At 44.6% G+C, this 19,893-nt stretch overlaps 1 non-coding gene across 1 annotated transcript; it reads left to right on the top strand.

The window, feature by feature from the left end:
• The first annotated feature begins 11,547 nt into the window (after positions 1–11,547).
• Trnas-cga lies at positions 11,548–11,623 on the top strand. The gene has a single exon. It is a non-coding gene; the product is annotated as a tRNA-Ser (tRNA).
• Positions 11,624–19,893: the final 8,270 nt, after the last annotated feature.

The following is a 19,893-nucleotide window of genomic DNA, read 5'->3' on the forward strand; positions in this document are numbered from 1 at the left end:
CTTTTTCAGTTTCTTCAGTTTTAATCTACAGTTCATAACCAATAGATTGTGGTCAGAGTCCATATCTGCCCCTGGAAATGTCTTACAATTTAAAACCTGGTTCCTAAATCTCTGTCTGACCACTATATAATCTATCTCAAACCTGTCAGTATCTCCAGGCCATAAAGCACATAAAAATCAGTTGAGGTGTGAAGGGGGCGGGACGACACTGGAGCATTCCTTAATGCCACCGGATTCGGCGCTCGTAATAAACTTTAAAAGCGTCGGCGCGCTGGCTCGATAAGGTCTCTCCGTCCCTGGGTTCCTTCGCGACTGCTCGGAGCGCGTTCGGCACAGGACCAGGGTAAATGGTTGGCCCGGTGACCCAGTTGGCAGGCAACCAGATGTCGCGCGAGCACCGCAGGTGGCCAGCGGAGCGCGGCGTAGCCACAAGTTACACCCGCCGTGGCTCTGGGCGAGGGTCTCAGATGTCCTCTGAGATACAGAGATGGAGACACATTATTCTTATCTCAGATTTTAAAGAGCCGCGTCTAGTAGTAGTCGCTTGCGACCGCTGCCGTTTCTTGAGACCTCCTTATTCACTGGATTCTTTCTGTACTGTTTACCACGGTTGAAAGGATGCAAGTAGCGGACACATTTACTGATGAAACGGTGTGCGTTGAGTCCCATTTCATTTGGTTGAGTGGTGTCACATATTACTGTTGCTACCCACTAGTTACTTTTTACGATGGAGATTTTAGCAATAGTTCCTATTAGCAGCTTGTCTTCAAACAACAAATGCTATTCAGAACGAATTTTCATTCCGCTGCGGAAATCAGTTATTTTGAAACTTCCTGTCAGTTTAAAACTCGTGTCGGACCGTGTCTCGAAGGTGGGACCTTCGGATTTTCCGGGCAACTGTTCAACCGACTCCCTTTTTAATAATCACAGTTCCTTCTTGTAAAAATAAAATAATGTTGCTCTGCCAAAAATAAAAAACGTTTTCTTTCATCATTGTGAGAAAAAGATATACAACTATAAATAAACTTGGATTCTCTGAGGTAATTTGTAATGTATTTAATTTAAAGTCGCTTGAGTCGTCATAGTTATCTTATTCGTGCACCAATACAAAATTATTTGCTGAGCTAGTTTGAAATTGCTTTTTTTTTCTGTAAAAATATCGTGTTCTTTATCTTTTCTGTGCGCTAGTGAATGTAGTCTTCATTCTTGAGATCCGGGATTTAAAAACGCGAAACAGGAGAAAGTTCTTTGTTTGAGAGAGCTCCCAAACATTACATAAATAAAAGGTGCAAACAGCATTGGCAAATTGTTCTTAATCGAAACTTCTTGAGCCATTTGTTTGGGGTTATTAGCCTTCTGCGTATGGACTTGTGGATGAAAAACTTCGTATAGTTCCCGAGTTGTCGAGGTTAAAAAGAATGACTGCTAGGAAGTTTTGACACCATTTCTGTATCGGGTGGTTACAATTAACCTTTTCCTATTTAACACGTTATAACACGGAAACTACTTAGCGTATGAGTACCAAACTTCGTAGCATTAATGTCAAGGACATGGGGAAGAGAAATAATGCAAAAGCAATTCAACTGAAGCACTTTTAATGTGCTGCTACGGTACATCGTATCATTACATACCGGTACCATTACTGCTACAAAAGGAGTTCAATACGGTGCCCATTAGTACTCAGAAGACTCTGAAAGCGCAGGATTGCATTCTGCACGGCAGAACGAGTCATGTCCGTAGGTATGCTCGCTACCTCTCTTCATCTGATCAGCACATGTGTGAATGTTCTTATGGTAAACACTGTCCTTCATGTAGCCCCACAACCAGAAATTACAGGAAGTGAGATCGGGTGATCCTGCTGGCCAAGCAGTTGGAAACGACCGGCTGATAACTCGATCGGTTCCAAATGTGTTTCGGAGGAGAAGGTGAACTTCACGAGCGATGTGCGGTGGGGCCCCATTTTGCATGACAACTTTCGAGTTCAATGCGTCTCTCTCCTGCAGAGCGGATGTGACATACTGACGAAGCATAACACAGTAACGGTGGTCAGTCACACTGCACGTTTCGGTCCTTAAGCGCCAACCTGTTCAAACAAGAGTGGGTCAATGACGGAGGTGGCCGTGAAGCCACACCATGCACTGACACGTTCATGATACAGGGGAACTTCATGCACAGTGACTGGAGGTGAAGATCCAAACGCTCGGCAATTCTGTTTGTTCACCTCACTCGTCAGGAAAATGAGCTTCGTCGATCCATAGGATGTTTCAACTTCAATCCTTGCGAGAAAGTGGAGAGCGAAGACAACACGTCGTTGTGCGTCCTGTGGATCAAGATGCTGTACGATATTGATCTTGTTCGGATACAATTTGAGAATGATTCCAAGCACCTTCAGTACAGTGGATCACGGGATGTTCAACTGTCGTGACTCCGCACGCGCACTGCATGACGATCGGAAATCGCGCGCTGCGTTGTCTGCTACAGGAACAGCTATTTCATCAACCACCTATGATGAAACCGGTTGTCGGCCTCTTCCCGGAGCGACACCCAGTTCTCCTGTTGATTCGAACTGCTTCATTACGTTCCGCACAGCAGGTGGGGAAAGAGGACCCTTCCGCAATCCTTTGAGCCATCGATGTTTTTGATAATAGAGCTTCACTTATTATGCCCAGCTCCTTGACACGTCAACAAGTGCATTGCGGCTGGTCAGGTGTGTGGGAATCACGATGACTGATCACGGCACCTGGTGGCCGTACTTGGAACTGGACGGTAGCGCTGTGACGCATGGAAATAATACAACCGATACTCTGGACATCAATGCTACCATGTTTGGTGCTCGCACAGTAATTAGTTTCCGTGTTATGACCTATTAAATAGGGAAAGTTTAATTATAGCTACCGGGTATGTTTTTCCTGAGACGGATCGTTGATTTCTCTGATACATAATATGTGCTCTTCTAAAGATATCCCTACATTATTCATCAAGCAATAAACCCACTTCTCAATAGCCAAGTATAGCCGTTATCTTTGGAAACAGTTTCCAATTCGGTTGTGATATGCGATTCATACTAATTGATAGTTTCGCTTTTCTCTTTATTACTATCAGCTTTTTTCGGGTCCGTTTCCATATTCCTGTCTAGTTCCTGCATGTGCATAAGTGCTCTGAACTGCCCACCATTTGGCAGCTTGTGCAGTTTGGCGGGGGTCTCAGTTCCGTTCCTGTACGTGTAGTTTTTCGCCAATTGGTATTAAGTCGTTTACTTGTTGAGAGTATAAGGTTATTGATGTCTTTCCAGACGTTTACGGGATGCCTTTTGGTAATGGTATTTAGGCAAACACTTTCCATATATGTGGCATGTATCTTTGTAGTGTTGTTACTGGCAGGCTCGTTAGTATAGATTCATCATAACTGAGTTCATTGTAGTAACTTTCCATGCAATCCATATTTGTATTTATATGGCCCAGATTTACTGTTTTCTTTTCCAATCAGGTGAATAATTTGCTCGTTATAAAAAAATTCCGACAACTTCGAGTTCTCTCTGAATGTCCTATTAATGAACACTACCTAGCACTGTACTTGCATCCCCCGTAGTCGAAGTTTTCCTTACTGATCGTGTAGATGTGCCGTGTAGATTGGGTGTTAAATATTATGCCTCTCCACATATCCCATCCGGCGCTTCGTACAACTCTATGCGTAGTGTCGTTGGGTATAGCTAGAGCGACTGAGCCAACAAATCGCACCCGCGACCCGGATGGTACTGGGGGAAGTGAAACCGTTAGGGGCGGTCGTGAGTCGTATTTGAGTAGCTCATTCAGTATAGCTGGTATCTGCGAAAAGCAGAGGTCTCAGGTTTCGGTATCCGTCCGACACAAATTTTTAATCTGCCAGGAAGTTTCAAAACAAAGACTTTCATTCACGGTTCACTCACACTTACATTCAGTGTGCTTTCGCATGAAACATGCATGTACTTTAGTAGACGTATCAAGAATCAAAAACAAAAAACTTTCTTGAGTATGGAACGTAACAGTTACAGCATTTAACAATGTAGAATTAATTTCTTTCCAGCACCGGTATATGGTATTTTTTTCCCTTAGTTTTAACTCTACGATGTAGTACCATGCTAAGTACTGTCTGCCCTTCACTTCACAGTGGTTTGCAGATTATATACGTTGATGTACATTGCGGGGTTACTAGCTTTTCCTAGGTTGTTTATATTCTCCTCCACAATCTGAGCTCCTTAACTTCCCTCACACAGTTTGCTAGTGCGTGAACTAATTGTGACCAAGCTACATGACAATTGGTGACGCTGGAGTGAAATACACACATCAAAAAAGTTTTGGATCACCTCGATTTCGAGAGTTCCGGAACCTGTACAGAAAATTGAAATACAGATCAACATAAACATCGTCCTTTATATTGCTCATGAAAACCACACATTGCATGTTGTACCACAATACAGTGAGGCCTTCAGAGATGGTGGTCCAGATTGTTGTACACAACGGTACCTCTAATATCCAGCAGCACGCCCTCTTGCATTGATGAATGCCTGTATTCGTCGTGGCATACTATCCACAATTTCATTTTGGATCACCTCGATTTCGAGAGTTCCGGAACCTGTACAGAAAATTGAAATACAGATCAACATAAACATCGTCCTTTATATTGCTCATGAAAACCACACATTGCATGTTGTACCACAATACAGTGAGGCCTTCAGAGATGGTGGTCCAGATTGTTGTACACAACGGTACCTCTAATATCCAGCAGCACGCCCTCTTGCATTGATGAATGCCTGTATTCGTCGTGGCATACTATCCACAATTTCATTAAGGCAATGTTGGCCAAGATTGTCCCACCGTTCAACGGCGATTCGGCGTAGATCCCTCAGAGTGGTTGGTGGTTCACGTCGTCCATAAACAGCTCTTTTCAATCTATCTCAGGCATGTTCGATAGGGTTCATATCTAGAGAACATGCTGGACACTCTAGTCGAGCGATGTCGTTATCATGAAGGACGTCATTCACAAGATGTGCACGGTGGATGCACGAATTGTTCTCCATGAAGACGAAGGCCTCGCCAGTATGCTGCCGATATAGTTACCCTAACGGTCGGAGGATGGCATTCACGAATCGTAAAGCCGTAACGGCGCCTTCCATGACCACCAGAGGCGTATGTCGGCAGCACATAATGCCGCCCAAAAACAACAGGGAATCTCCACCTTGCTTCACTCGCTGGACAGTATCTCTAAGGCATTTAGCCTGACTGGGTTGCCTCCAAACACGTCTCAGATGACTGTCTGGTTGAAGACACATGCGACACTCATCGATGAAGAGAACGTTATGCCAGTCCTGAGCGGTCCATTCGGCATGTTGGTGGACCCATCTGTACCGCGCTGCATGGTGTCATGGTTACAAAGATGGACCTCGCCATGGACGTCGGGAGTGAAGTTGCGCATCATGCAGCCTTTTGCGCACAGTTTGAGTCGTAAAGTCCTGTGGCTGCATGAAAAGCATTATTCAACACGGTGGCATTGCTTTCAGGGTTCCTCCGAGCCATAATCCGTAGGTTGCGGTCATTCAATGCAATAGTAGCCCTTCGGCGGCCTGAGCAAGGCATATCATCGACAGTTCCTGTCTTTCTGTATCTCCTCCATATCCGAACAACATCGCTTTGGTTCACTCCGAGACGCCTGGACACTTCCCTTGTTGAGAGCTCTTCCTGGCACAAACTAACTTTGCGGACGCGATCGAACCGCGGTATTGACCGTCTAGGCATGGTTGAACTACAGACAACAAAGGGCCGTATATCTCCTTCCTGGTGGAATGACTGGAACTGATCGGGTGTCGGACTCCCTCCGTCTAATAGGCGCTGCTCATGCACGGTTGTTTCAATCTTTGGGCGGATTTAATGACATCTCTGAACAGTCAGAGCGACTGTGTCTGTAATGCAATATCCACAGTAAACGTCTGTATTCAGGAGTTATGGGAAACCTTTTTTTGGTATTTGTATGAAAAAATTAACTACTGGACAGACTGGAAGGAAATTCTTATAAACTTCATCTTCAAGGACGAACAGTGGAACTGTACATGTATTCAATTGTTATTACAACGATTGTACCGTGAGTCACAGTAAAACAGTTTCATCTGCGCACAAAATGAATTTTTATTTCTTTAAAAGCATGTAATAACAATGACCGTTTCCAGATACGATTACCCCAAAATATTCATATTTTTATATACTCTTATAACTATCTACAGTGTCAAAAACATTCTATAAGTAACTAACGTGGTAATAAATACACAGGGTGATTCAACCGACGCTACATACGGGTTTTATGCAACCCTCAACACCTTCAAACACCATGTACAAGATTTAAAAAAACTCTTGCTTGCTGTGCGTAAACTAATAGTCCTACAGAAGAGCCGGTCGCGGTGGCCAGCCGGTTCTAGGCGCTTCAGTCCGGAACCGCGGGACTGCTACGGTCGCAGGTTCGAATCCTGCCTCGGGCATGGATGTGTGTGATGTCCTCAGGTTAGTTAGGTTTAAGTAGTTCTAAGTTCTAGGGGACTGATGACCTCAGATGTTAATTCCCATAGTGCTCAGAGCCATTTGAACCATTTTTCCTACAGAAGAAAATGAACTGGACCTTCTTGTAGGAAATTTAATGTAGTTAAATTTTGTACTGGGATATTTTATCGGTAGAATTATTAGAGAGAAACCTACAAAAGTGACCTTCAGAGAAGTTTTTATTTAGTAACTCGTAGATTGTGGCTTCCAATGAGGACTTTTCCAGTACGAAATTTAACTACATTAAATTTCCTACAAAAATGTCTGTTTATTTTTTCTGTAGGACTAATAATTCACGCATAGCGAGCGAGAGAATATTGAAATCTCGCATATAATTTTTGAAGGCGTTGCTTGTTGCATAAAATCCATCGCTAGGGGCAGCTGAATTAAATTTTTCAGCATGTCGCCTTCATGGAGAATATTACTGCCCTCTCGAGTGAGAATCTAAAACTCTGGTATGGATAAAACATTCCCACTTGCCTGAAGTGTACTCATGTGTGCTTTCTGTGCACTCCTAAAACATTGACTGCAAATCGACCAGCGCAACGCCATGAAACGGCATCAAGAACGCGCTGAGTGGCCAGTGGAAAGAGCGAGCAGTGCCACACCTCCAGGAAGACAGAGTTCAGCGCCCCCTGTCAACGCTGACTCAACCAGCCGTCCATCGCTGATCGGCTCCAGTTCGGTTGCAGAATTCAAGAGCACTAGACTAATAGGAAGAAGATACTTAGCCTGCGTTCTGCGAGTGGTAATAGTGTGTAAAGTAATTGCATGTAGAAAGCACAGGAAGCACATCGAACCACCTCATAACGCGAAGTTGTATTTCGTTTCGTTTTAGAAATAAAGTGTTCCATTAATTTGGAAATATTATGTACAGATCATTTTGGATTCCTGTCACCAGCCATTGCTACTTCTCTCCTTCCTTGCTTGTCGCAGTACTGACTCCAACAGTAGCCGACACAACACTTTTAACCACTGAAGCCTATACTGTCAAATACCTTGTATTTTCATGTTCAAGTGGAAGTACCCTCATAGGAAGACATTCCTGGCCGTATTTCCACACTACATCTTTCGCTTCTTACCCTCTCAGTGACCATTCCCTGCAGTTTGTCTCCATTTAGCAAAATCACGTTGTATGCTGCTTATCCATAAGTGCAACCGCACTTCCATGGAACGTATTACCCGGCCAAAATTCTGTATCTACAGGCGAAAGTACCTCTTCTATAAAGATGTAGCTAAAGGTGAGGTCCTGTACCAAAGCTTTTACATGGCTGACACCCGTATTGCACCCAACCGTTGGATTTGGAACTGAGCACATTGTTGATCGCCAGGCCCCCCTCCCTAAAGCGGTCGGCACACGGGCAGTGCATCAGCACGTTGAGGGTTCAGCGTGCCGAATTTCTGACGTCATAGCGTGGAATAGCACGTCAGGGAGTCTTTCTGAACGTGCAGAGCAATATCTGGAATGTCAGATATTCTGAGCGTGCGTCTGAGCGTTGGCCAGTGAGATGGCACAGAGCTGTGAGGCGACATATTGGCATTCATTTCAAGCCAATACGTATATATGCCGTTTCTTAGCACCAGGAAATTAAGAATCACTGGAAAGCCCGTTGTTAACTGTGAGAGTCGTTCCAATAAAATAATGAGAAACATCGTATTCGTGGCAAAAGAATTATTGTAACTTGCGTATTACGAGAGTATGCTCTCGCAGCGGCTAAGTCCGTCATCAGCGCTATTATGTAACCAAGGTCATGCGCTCAGTATATAAGCGGCCAACGCGGCACTATGTTTTCGAATTTTTTCAAATTGTTGCATCCTTTAGCCCTCGTTCACCAGATGTACGTCTGGCGATTGGTGGCTGACGCTACAGATCACACTTTATTAATAATTATAGTACAAGGTTACATCACCAGTTAAAGTTAAATTCTCAGCAAGTACACCAAGTCATTTCATCCATACCTGTATTTTTTCATCATTACTAACTTTACGACAGGAGCCGGTATACAACGTAAATGGCATATTACTATATACATAACTAGGTCTAGATTGCGACTTAGCATCTATTCCACAATGCCAGGTCTTCTAAGCGATGACATCTCGGTCGGCGAATGATTCCAATCCAGATAGAGAGGCGTTCTCACATCGGACGATAGCGCAGGTAAACCATCCACTTCCAGTACTCCCTGTTGCAACGCCAAGACTGAAATTAACTGCCGGCTGGTGTGGTCGAGCGGTTCTAGGCGCTTCAGTCTGGAACCGCGCGACCCCTACGGTTGCAGGTTCGAATCCTGCCTCGGGCATGGATGTGTGTAATGTCCTTAGGTTAGTTAGGTTTAAGTAGTTCTAAGTTCTAGGGGACTGATGACCTCAAATGTTAAGTCCCATAGTGCTCGGAGCCATTTTTTTGAAATTGACATCCACGGAAAAAATCGGTCCATTAAGTATGACACTTTGTGCAGAGAGTATGCTATTTGAAGGCAGCGACACACTGAAGATCCACCAAAACCAATTATTCTTGGTACAATTTGTTGTAATTAAATTTCAATCAGTAACATATCTACGATTAAAGTGTCCAGCAAGTCTTAATATGCTATAATTAGTTAGCAGTAGTGTGTTGTAGGGTTAGCGCAATGAGAAGTGTCAATAACCCGTCTGAAGATTGATATCTAGGGCAGTGGCTGCGTCCCGGAATTTTCGAATTTCTTTTCCTAACATTTGTATTTTTATTAGGTTCAAATACTTTCTTATTAGTTTAACATAAGTATATACTATAATATTTGATGTTATGTAAATATAAGTTCACCTTTTTTCGAGGGGTGAGTTTGTTCGAGTGGCTTAAACTAAAGGACAGGTTGCGCTACGTGTATAAAGATATTTAGCTCTTTTTTCTTTTACGCTTCGTAATTCACATGTTACAAAGATTCTGCCACTGGGTAGGCACAGTGATCAAGTAAGACTGACCTTGGGGTTTTACTAAATTGTGGGAATGATTGCATAATGTTTATCTTATGTGGAGAACTTGGGTTGTTTGGGGAAGGAGACCAGATAGCGAGGTCACCGGTCTCATCGGATTAGGGAAGGATGGGTAAGGAAGTCGGCCGTGCCCTTTCAAAGGAACCATCGCGGCATTTGCCTGGAGAGATTTAGGAAAATCACGGAAAACCTAAATCAGGATGGCCGGACGTAGGATTGAACCGTCGTCCTCCCGAATGCGAGTCCAATGTGCGCCACCTCGCTTGGTGTGTGGAGAAGGATTCCAAATTTGTATCGTACTGTTGTAAGTAGGCTGTATAGGTTTTTTTATTGGTAACGCCACGTAGCGCTCTGTATGAAAATCACTGGCTGTGCTGTGTGCAGTCTATGGCTGGTTTGCATTGTTGTTGGCTATTGTAGTGTTGGGCAGTTGGCTGTTAACAGCGCGTAGCGTTGCGCAGTTGTAGATGAGCCGCCAGCAGTGGTGGATGTGGGGAGAGAGATGGCGGAGTTTTGAGAGCGAATGATGTGGACGTGTGTCCATCAGAGACAGAAATTTGTAAGACTGGATGTCATGAACTGATATATATTATGACTTTTGAACACTGTTAAGGTAAATACATTGTGTGTCAGTTTAGTGTTGATCAGAATAAGTAAAGAGAGTAATGTCTGAGTACGTTCAGTTTTGCTCAGCTGTTTGAAAAGCAAATAATGTAAGAGGTTTATCAGCACAGTCAATCATAAATTTTTCTAAGGGGACATTACACTGTTTGTAATGGAACTTTTATAAGCCTGTGTACTTAGTGATTGGACATGGTACCTTCCTTTTCGTGGACGATGGAGGAATTGTGCGTTTTAATAGAGCTAACCTGGGAGTTTTACTCTCGCCCGTTTAGTAAACTGTGTGATTTACGAACTAGAAACATCCCTGAACTTCCGCTGGAGTGCGTTGCGATCGCGTATACCACGTTGGGGCCCACGTACCGTATGCACAAGTCGCATCGTTTCTGAGGGTTCAGCAGCACGTTGAACTTGGCACGCTCAACGTTGACGTTCGTCAGCACGGTCCGTGTGCCGACGGCTTAAGCTGGGTCTCTTCCCCACGTTGTTAAACAATGATGCTTTATTACTTTTAACTCGAGATGTACGTCCCTCTTTATTACGAATTTTTTTCTATCCTTATTTAGTTATTCAACAAGCTCTCCCACTGTACTAATTGCTAGTTGTTTTAGAACTGACTATTTTAAGCCAGCATTTGGTCCCATCGTGAAGCTGTTTGTATGAAAATCTCCCTCCTCTCGAGAGGCAGCAGGTGGAAGAGATCCTCTGCCAGTCCGACATTGAATCTTTCAAGAAAACACGTCTGGAATGTGCCACCATGGCGTCGGCCGGACGTTGTTCCCACCGACTGGCACCACAGCTGGCCAGGCACACCCCGTGAACTCGTTACCTTATAAAATTTAGACCTCAGATTTGTTTGTTACGTACTGTGCTACAGATTAAATTGTCATATGGAACAGAAAGCAAGGTAGCGGCGTGTGAATGGTGTTCTGGATTCTATGAGGGACTTTCAGTAAGTAATGCAGCACATTTTTTCTCGGTTAGTTTTGGTTGTAAAAATGAGGAATTTATTGTGAGACGTTGTGGAATATTCTCGGTTCAGCCCCTGTAGTTTCATGAAGTCCAGATACGTTCAGCACTATACGTAGCCTTCAAATTGGCGTTTGTGAAGGAGGTATGTTCCAAATGGAGAGCTGCCACTGGGTTTGAACTGAAGGAAAATCAGTGCATTTCAGATATTGATAGGCGCTTGCAGACTGTTTACGATGACCAGAATGAGATTTTCACTCTGCAGCGGAGTGTGCGCTGATATGAAACTTCCTAGCAGATAAAAACTTTGTGTCGGGCCGAGACTCGAACTTGGGACCTTTGCCTTTCGCGGGCAAGTGCTCTACCAATTGAGCTACCCAAGCACGACTCACGCCCTATCCTCACAGCTTTACTTCTGCCAGTGCTTGGGTAGCTCAGTTGGTAGAGCACTTGCCCGCGAAAGGCAAAGGTCCCGAGTTCGAGTCTCGGCCCGCACACAGTTTTGATCTGCCAGGAAGTTTTGTTTACGTTGACCTGGAAGCGAGCAAAAGCACGGCGAATCGTTGGGCGAGGCGCCTGTCATCACTGCAACAAGGTAGCCATCTGATCTCACTCGCACCGACCGGCCGCACATAGCTGCGACTCCTGCAATTTTGGTTCAAATGGCTCTGAGCACTTTGGGACTTAACATCTGTGGTCATCAGTCCCCTAGAACTTAGAACTACTTAAACCTAACTAACCTAAGGACATCACACACATCCATGCCCGAGGCAGGATTCGAAACTGCGACCGTAGCAGTCGCGCGGTTCCGGACTGAGCGACTAGAACCGCTAGACCACCGCGGCCGGCTGCAATTTTGGAATGTGCGGATACTCCCATTAAAGGTAATAGATGGATCAGAATCAAACACCTCGCTGCTCAACTGGATGTGCTGATACCCTTGTCCACCAGTTGGGGTACTCAAAGATGTGTGCCAGGTGGGTTCTTCACTGCCTAACACAAGACCATAAAGAGAAATGAAGGAGCGTCTGTGCCCAATTTCTTGCATCTTACGAGGCTAGTAGGGCCAATTTTTTGTCGACCATCGTCACAGGTGACGAAACATGAATTCTAACCGGAAAAAAACGGCAATCCATGGACTGCGTCACACCATCTCTCTTCCGAAGAAAAAGTTCAAAACTGCATCCCTAGATGCTAAAGTTATGGCGACGGTCTTTTGGGACTCTGAAGGGCTTATTCTGTTTGACGTCCTCTCTCGTGCTGTGACGGTCAATTCTGAGGGGTGCTGTGCTGCCCTCATGAAACTGAAGAAACAACTTCAGCGTGTTCGTCGCATGGAATCACACTAGCCTGCTCGCTCTAGAGGAGTTCACAAAATTTCATCGGTTTGTTCTTCCTCATCCACCCTACAGCCCAGATCTTCACCTTCACACCTCCATCTGTTTGGCCCAATGAAGTATGCAGACCTTGGGAAGCAATACGTGGATGGTGGGGAGGTTGGAGGTTAGTGATGCAGCAAGACTTTGGCTCCGACGTCGACCAGTAGAATTGTACTAGAATCGTACTATCGCTTGCGCCTTTGTCCTGCATTGTGCGCGGGGTTGGCGTGGTTAAAAAGGATTTGGCATGTTATGTTGAGCTGTCCGCAGTGGCCGAGTGGTTCTAGGCGCTACAGTCTGGAACCGCGCAACCGCTACGGTCGCAGGTTCGAATCCTGCCTCGGGCATGGATGTGTGTGGTGTCCTTAGGTTAGTTAGGTTTAAGTAGTTTTAAGTTCTAGGGGACTGATGACCTTAGAGGTTTAAGTAGTTTTAAGTTCTAGGGGACTGATGACCTTAGAAGTTAAGTCCCATAGTACTCAGAGCCATTTGAACCATTTTTTGGTTAATTTGAAGGGGTGGCCGGATGCCCTTCCTGCCACCACCCTGTACCCACCGGGATGGAATCAAAGTACCCCATCTGTCTGTGTCTAGTGTAAATCATGGAAAAGTGCGGATGTGTGTCAAATGCTAGTCGTGTAACTGAGGCGGGATGTGGGGACCAGCCCGGTATTCACCTAGGGGGATATGGAGAACCGCCTAAAAACCACATCCAGGCTGGCCGGCACACCAGCTCTCATCGTTAATCTGGCGGCGGATTCGATCGGGGGCCGGCGCGCCTACCCGAGTCCAGGAAGCAGCGCATTAGTGCTCTCGGCTAACCTGGCGGGTCTGAATAGTACAATCGTACTATGTGGGCATAAGTCCCCTCCCCTTCCTGTAGTAGGGTGGGGTGGGCTAAGACCGTCGCATGGAACGGCATGGCGTTTTGTAACAAAAAGGGGGAGGGGGAGGGGGAGGGGGGGGGAATAATATGATGTATTGGAATCCTGAATAAAACGAACTTGCTTTACAGAAAAAAGTGTTGCATTTCTTACTTAACGCCCCTCGCATATTGTGTGGTCTTTTTGTTGGTCATCATATTCGACAGAAGTCATAACACGAAAATCGAGAAAGCCAGTCAGGGATAAGCTTCGGTCCATTACAGACTCCATTCCCCTAGCGATTTTGTTCACACTTACCCTGTGAGAGAACGTCCTACTACCCCTAAACAATTTCTCGCAATGCATGTTTGAGTCAGTCCTACAGGCGTGATCGGACAACTAATGTTCGAGGATTCTGATCACGATAAGCAGCGAAAAACAAGTTCTAGTCCTCAACATACACAAATTGTCAATTTTCTCTACATTTTCACAAGTATAATCATCCACGATTAGTAGCGACCCATTCTATAGATAATTTGCGTGAACATATTCTTCCAGATCACCTATGTGGTATTTGCTTCCGTTACGTACAATGGCTAAACGTTGGCCTTTACTTAGCAACGTCCATATCAATATTTCTATATTTCAGTCATTTCTCGTACTAATTACTGCTGACTCATTGGAAAGATAGCATTTTTCTGCCGAGTATTCATCGCGACCGTTGATAGCTTCAGGCAGTCTTTGAAGCATACGGGAGGTATGCCTTTGGATTCCAGGAGTGTGAGCAATTGAGAACGCAGCCTGCTCGCCGGTGGTGTTGGGGGCTAGGGTTTGAACTGAGAGACTTGTGTTACGGTGCGTGCAGGAGAGTAGTTGGTTGGAGTTGAATGCCGTAGCTTGCTGTGCTTCTGGCAATGTGAAGTGCTAACAAGTAGTTTGGCTGCATGCAGGAAATGCACCTCTGTTATACAATTTCGTTCATCATTTAAGACGTACGTGTGTTTTATGCCTAACTGTTTTCTGTTCACGTCACTAAACTGCTATAATTTTCATGTTTTTCAATATACATGTATTGCCAGCTCTTCGCGTCTTTCTGAGGTTAGACATTTTCCAGATTTGTTACGGAATCTGCTAGGTATCAGTTCATCATAGCCGTATTGCACTCGGTTTAACCACATTCCTTTTGTATGAATTACTGTAAATTCTTTGCGATTTATACTAAACTTTGTCATGAACTGGAACTTCATGTGCCACGTGCTTCTTGTGCACCAACAGTGTGACTATTGCTATGTTTCAGTTGCTTGTCTGAAGTCAGTTATCTTATATACTGTTGTTATTCAATTTTATTCACCACTCTTTTTCTGTTTGAGCTAACCAGTGTGACATGTACTCTGGCGTCAGTACACAGTCACGTGATGCACAACGCGCCACTTGCCTACAGAAACTGCTAATATTTCACAAATTTCTATTGAAATTTATCCCTAAGGCGAGCATCAGTTAGTATGAATACTACGTATCAAGTTCTTTACGCGATCTCCGGCAGATAATGTAGGTGTTTACGTTGATACAAACTGCAGAGACAGTGTATTTGTGTGATGAATTATGTTTCAGTGTTTTTATAACAGTTTGTGAGCCATATCCTCACTGCACTGCGTCGGGCTATGGGCTACGTTCCCTGAACATTTTTGTGATAGATACCTGTTACTGCTGTGTATGGGCCGTTCTCCCCTTCTATCGGCAACCCTTCTGGCACCAGCGCCATGCGGTTGGCCCACACGGCGAAGCAACAGGGGCCACACCTGCAGAATCGACCGTAAAGACCTATGGAGGTGGCATAAGGGACGTCAATGGAAAATGGAAATGTCGTGTGGCTAGGGCCTCCCGTCGGGTAGACCGTTCGCCTGGTGCAGGTCTTTCGATTTGACGCCACTTCGGCGACCTGCGTGTCGATGGGGATGAAATGATGATGATTAGGACAACACAACACCCAGTCCCTGAGCGGAGAAAATTTCCGACCCAGCCGGGAATCGAACCCGGGCCCTTAGGATTGACAGTCTGTCACGCTGACCACTCAGCTACCGGGGCGGACAGGGACATCAATGAAACCACCCATTTCCTTGGGCCGTTGATTCCCACACATTTCGCTATCTAAAATGACGGTTTACAGTGTGATGAGCAACAGTAGGACGTTCCTGACAATCTTTAACACTGCTGACATCTCCATAACGCTTCAACGCTTCTCTAGGTAGACCACGGTCTAGCAGCCGCAATGAATATTATCACAGCCCTTTGGAGTGCATTCCAACAGTAGTTTTTGGTCTGATGTACTGGAATGAACCACTAGGGACAGTTAAAAACCATTCAACGAAATTTGAACGTGATCTGAAGAAGTAAAGGTTGGTCATGATTTTTCAGTGCTCCTATTTTACGCCCTCCTGTGGCGTGATCATGGAGGTATACGACACTGAAACATTTGTGAATAAAACGGCAAAGACTCCCTGTAAGATTACGCCAGTTTGTCAATAACCTCTGTGGCACCTGGCACATTTACTGAGAATCGTAAAAATGTGTCTTTCCGTGGAATTAGTAGCAGGCGCCTGCACGAAGCAACCACTTGATACACCCCTTCTACCAGTGGTCTTCCTGCATGCAACAAGCACTACTTCGATGGTTTTCTCCGTAAAGGCACATTTTTACAATTCTGAGTAAATGGGGCGGGTGCCACCGAGGTTATTGCCGTACTGTGAGATCCTTGAGGAACACTTCGCCGTTTTATTCGTCCATGAGTCAATGCTGGATACCTCCGTGATGGCGCCGCAGGAGGGTGTGAAACACTTTGTTGCTCCGGATCACGTTCAAATTTCGTCGGATGGTTTTTAACGGTCTCTAGTGGTTCACCCAGTACACCAGACCAAATATTGCTGTCACACTGCACTTCAAAGAGGTGAGATCACATCCAAGGGGGTTAGTAGCCCTCTATGTCCTTAGCGAAGCGTTGAACCTTGATGGAGATGCCAGCAATATAAAAAATTGTCAAGAACGTATTCCTATTTCTCATCGCACTCCTAACTGTCCTTTTCGATCGCGAAATGTATGGGAATCAACGTCTCCAAGAAGGAGTGGTTTTATTGATGCCATTTATACCTCCCACTGAGGCCTTTATTATCGGTTATGAGCGACGGTGTGTCTGAAACGTTTTCCTCGGCCCCTCATACGAAAACCGCGCGATTTCAACGCTGGGTGTCGCGTTTTGACCTCCATCGCAGAGACGTCAAAAGAAGACATGAAATGTGGATAAGAGGGACTGTGACAACCTTTCTATCATGTGACACGTTCACAGAGCCGTTGGGAAGAATTGTGCTGAAAGGTTGGTGCCAGTGTGGCACCACTAACCCACCTTACACGTCGAATGAATTTAGAAGGTGTGGCCTTTTTCCGTATGTGTCGTCTTCTTGCTATTTCAAGCGAAGTCGAGCCCGGAAGTAATGTCACAGGGAGAGGGTTGCAGTATTACAGAAGAAAGTTGTAGGCACCATTGAGCCAAGTTTCAAACTTATGCCGAGGGAGACAAGGGGTTTAGGAAATGTGAGCCTTTAATTCTCTTGTGCAGCGTAGACCTACCTTTATCCTGGCACATCAGCGCATTTTGGCCAGCTCTAAGCTGTGCCAGGCCAGTTCACTTCTTCGAGTTCTCTGGAATAGATGCAGACTACAGTAGTGGCCCATCAATCAGAGCTCTAGCTAAGGAAATCATCAGAATCTCCATCGCCGTGCTACGGCCATTCGCCGCCGCAACGCGGAGCCACCATTGGCTGGCACAGGTCTCACCAGGAAGTGGCTTCTACAGTGGATACTGCGGTTGACATTCGTATTGGCCGTCACCGTTATTTTGTGTTGTATCTTTTCATCTCCAGAGTGACTCAGACTCCAACTTTGTCGTTTATTGGGGCCATCTGCCTGCTTATAGACTTGTGTCGATCAAGTGATAACCAGAACTTTACCACGAACGGTTCTCGTAAAAACTAAGTGCAAGAGCAGGATTTTTGTTTATGTGCCGTTTAATTCACTTGTTCTGCATTGTTTAGCTGGACGGTGTTCACATTGCACCTCCAGCGGCGCGGGTTATATGAGGTACAACTACTCTTGCTTACGTAAGTCCAGCTTTCCTGTGATATGTCAACCATAAACTTACTCATTAAGTAAGCGTTGTATGCAAGGATAATTTTCTACGATTTCTTTCCAGGCAGATCGTGTTGTTTCATGGGCTGAAACTTTGTATATGAGAGGGCATAATTATCGAAAAAGGGCATCTTTGCATTCATTTTCACACGTAACCCATTTATAAACCTGTCAGGGAACCACCAGAGTCTAATTACGGCGAGTAACTCGTGAACAGGTAAGTTCCATCCTTTTAGATTTACAAATGGCGCACGACACTGTAGTGTATCGCGTTGTAGAGTGACAAACAAAATACGGGCTGCATGAACGTCTTCATAATTACATTTACATCTACATGGATACTCAGCAAATCACATTTAAATGTCTGGCAGAGGGTTCATGGAACCACCTTCACAATTCCCTATTATTCCTATCTCGTATAGCGCGCGAAAAGAACGAACACCTATATCTTTCTGTACGAGCTCTGATTTCCCTTATTTTGTCATGGTGATCGTTTCCCCCTATGTAGATAGGCGTCAACAAAATATTTTGGCATTCGGAGGAGAAAGTTGGTGAGATGATTGCTTCGCAACGCAAAACGCCTTTGTTTTAACGACGTCCGTCCCAAATCCTGTATCATTTCAGTGACTCTCTCTCCTCTATGTTGCGATAATGCAAAACATGCTGCCCTTCTTTGAAGTTTCTTTATGTACTCCGTCAATCCTATCGGGTAATGATCCCTCGCCGTGCTGCAGTATTCTAAAAGAGGTCGGACAAGCATAGTGTAGGCAGTCTACTTACTAGACCTCTTACATTTCTTAAGTGTCCTGTCAATAAAACACAGTCTTCGATTAGCCTTCCCCACAACATTTTCTGTGTTCCAATTGTAATTCCTAGGTATTTAGTTGAATTTGAGGTCTTTAAAATTGACTGATTTATCGTGTAGCCAAATTTTAACGGATTTCTTTTAGCACTCACGTCGATGACCTCATACGTTTAGTTATTTATGGTCAAGTGACATTTTCACACCATACAGATATCTTTTCGAAATCGTTTTGCAATTTATTTTGGTCTTCTGATAACTTTAGTAGTCGATGAACGAAAGCATGATTTGCAAACGACCTAAGACGGCTGCTGAGATTGTCTCCTAAATCATTTATATAGCAGAGGGCCTATAGCACTACCATGGGGACGCCGGATGTCACTTCTGTTTTATTTGATGACCTTCCGTCAACTACTACGACCTGTGACCCTTCTGGCAGGAAATCACGAATCCAGTCACATAACTGAGACGATATTCCATAAGCATACAATTTCACTACAAGCCGCTTGTGTGGTACAGTGTCAAAAGCCTTCCGGAAATCTAGAAATACGGAATATATATGAAACCCCTTATCAATAGCACTCAACACTTCATAAGAGTACACAGCTGGATTTGTTTCATAAGAACGATGTTTTCTAAATCCATGTTGACTGTGTGTCAGGAGACCGTTTTCTTCGAGGTAATTCATAATATTCGAACACAACATATGTTCCAAAATCCTTCTGCATATGGACGTTAAGTATATGGGCCTGTATCTTAGTGGATTACTCCTACTACCTTTCTTGAATATTGGTGTGACCTGTGCAACATTCCAGTCTTTGGATACGGATCTTTCGTAGAGCGAACAGCTGTATGTGATTGTTAAGTATGGACCTAATGCATCAGCATACTCTGAAAAGAACCTAATTGGTATACAGTCTGGACCAGAAGAGTTGCGTTTATTAAGTGATTTAATGCTTCACTACTCCGTGGATATCACGTTTCTCACGTTGGCAGCTGTTCTTGATTCTAATTGTGGAATATTTACTTCGTCTTCTTTTGTGAAGACATTTCGGAAGGCTTGAAGGCATGATTCACTAGCAGAATTTTTGATTGATATAGTTCACTGCGTTATCCTTGACGACGAATGTTCAACAGAATTTGAAGGAACTTCAGGTGTAGCAAAAGAAAGTGTTGCTGGTGCGTGTCACAATCCAGTCTCCCAGGTACCAGAAATTTTTCTGTGATTTCCACCTTAATACACCTCCAGACATGAGATCGCATCTTGCTTACCGGGAGTCGTTGACATAGACATGCATTCGGTGTCCCTCTCGTTGATCTGTAGACACGCTTTTCGAAATCTCCCGCCACGCTTTCCCATCCATCTTGGTCTTAACTTACACCAGTGTCACCTCCATAAGATCGACACATAACAATTTCCGTTCACGTCTGAACCATTCTACTGTTGTTTAACTGTATCCCTGCTGCCTTTTCCATGACGAGATTAAACAACTAGGGTAATTGAATCACCTTGTCTGAGAGTGCATTTCGTTTGGAAGACCTCA

Source organism: Schistocerca piceifrons, chromosome 8 (genome assembly GCF_021461385.2).
Source record: "Schistocerca piceifrons isolate TAMUIC-IGC-003096 chromosome 8, iqSchPice1.1, whole genome shotgun sequence".
Taxonomy (NCBI): Eukaryota; Metazoa; Arthropoda; class Insecta; order Orthoptera; family Acrididae; genus Schistocerca; species Schistocerca piceifrons.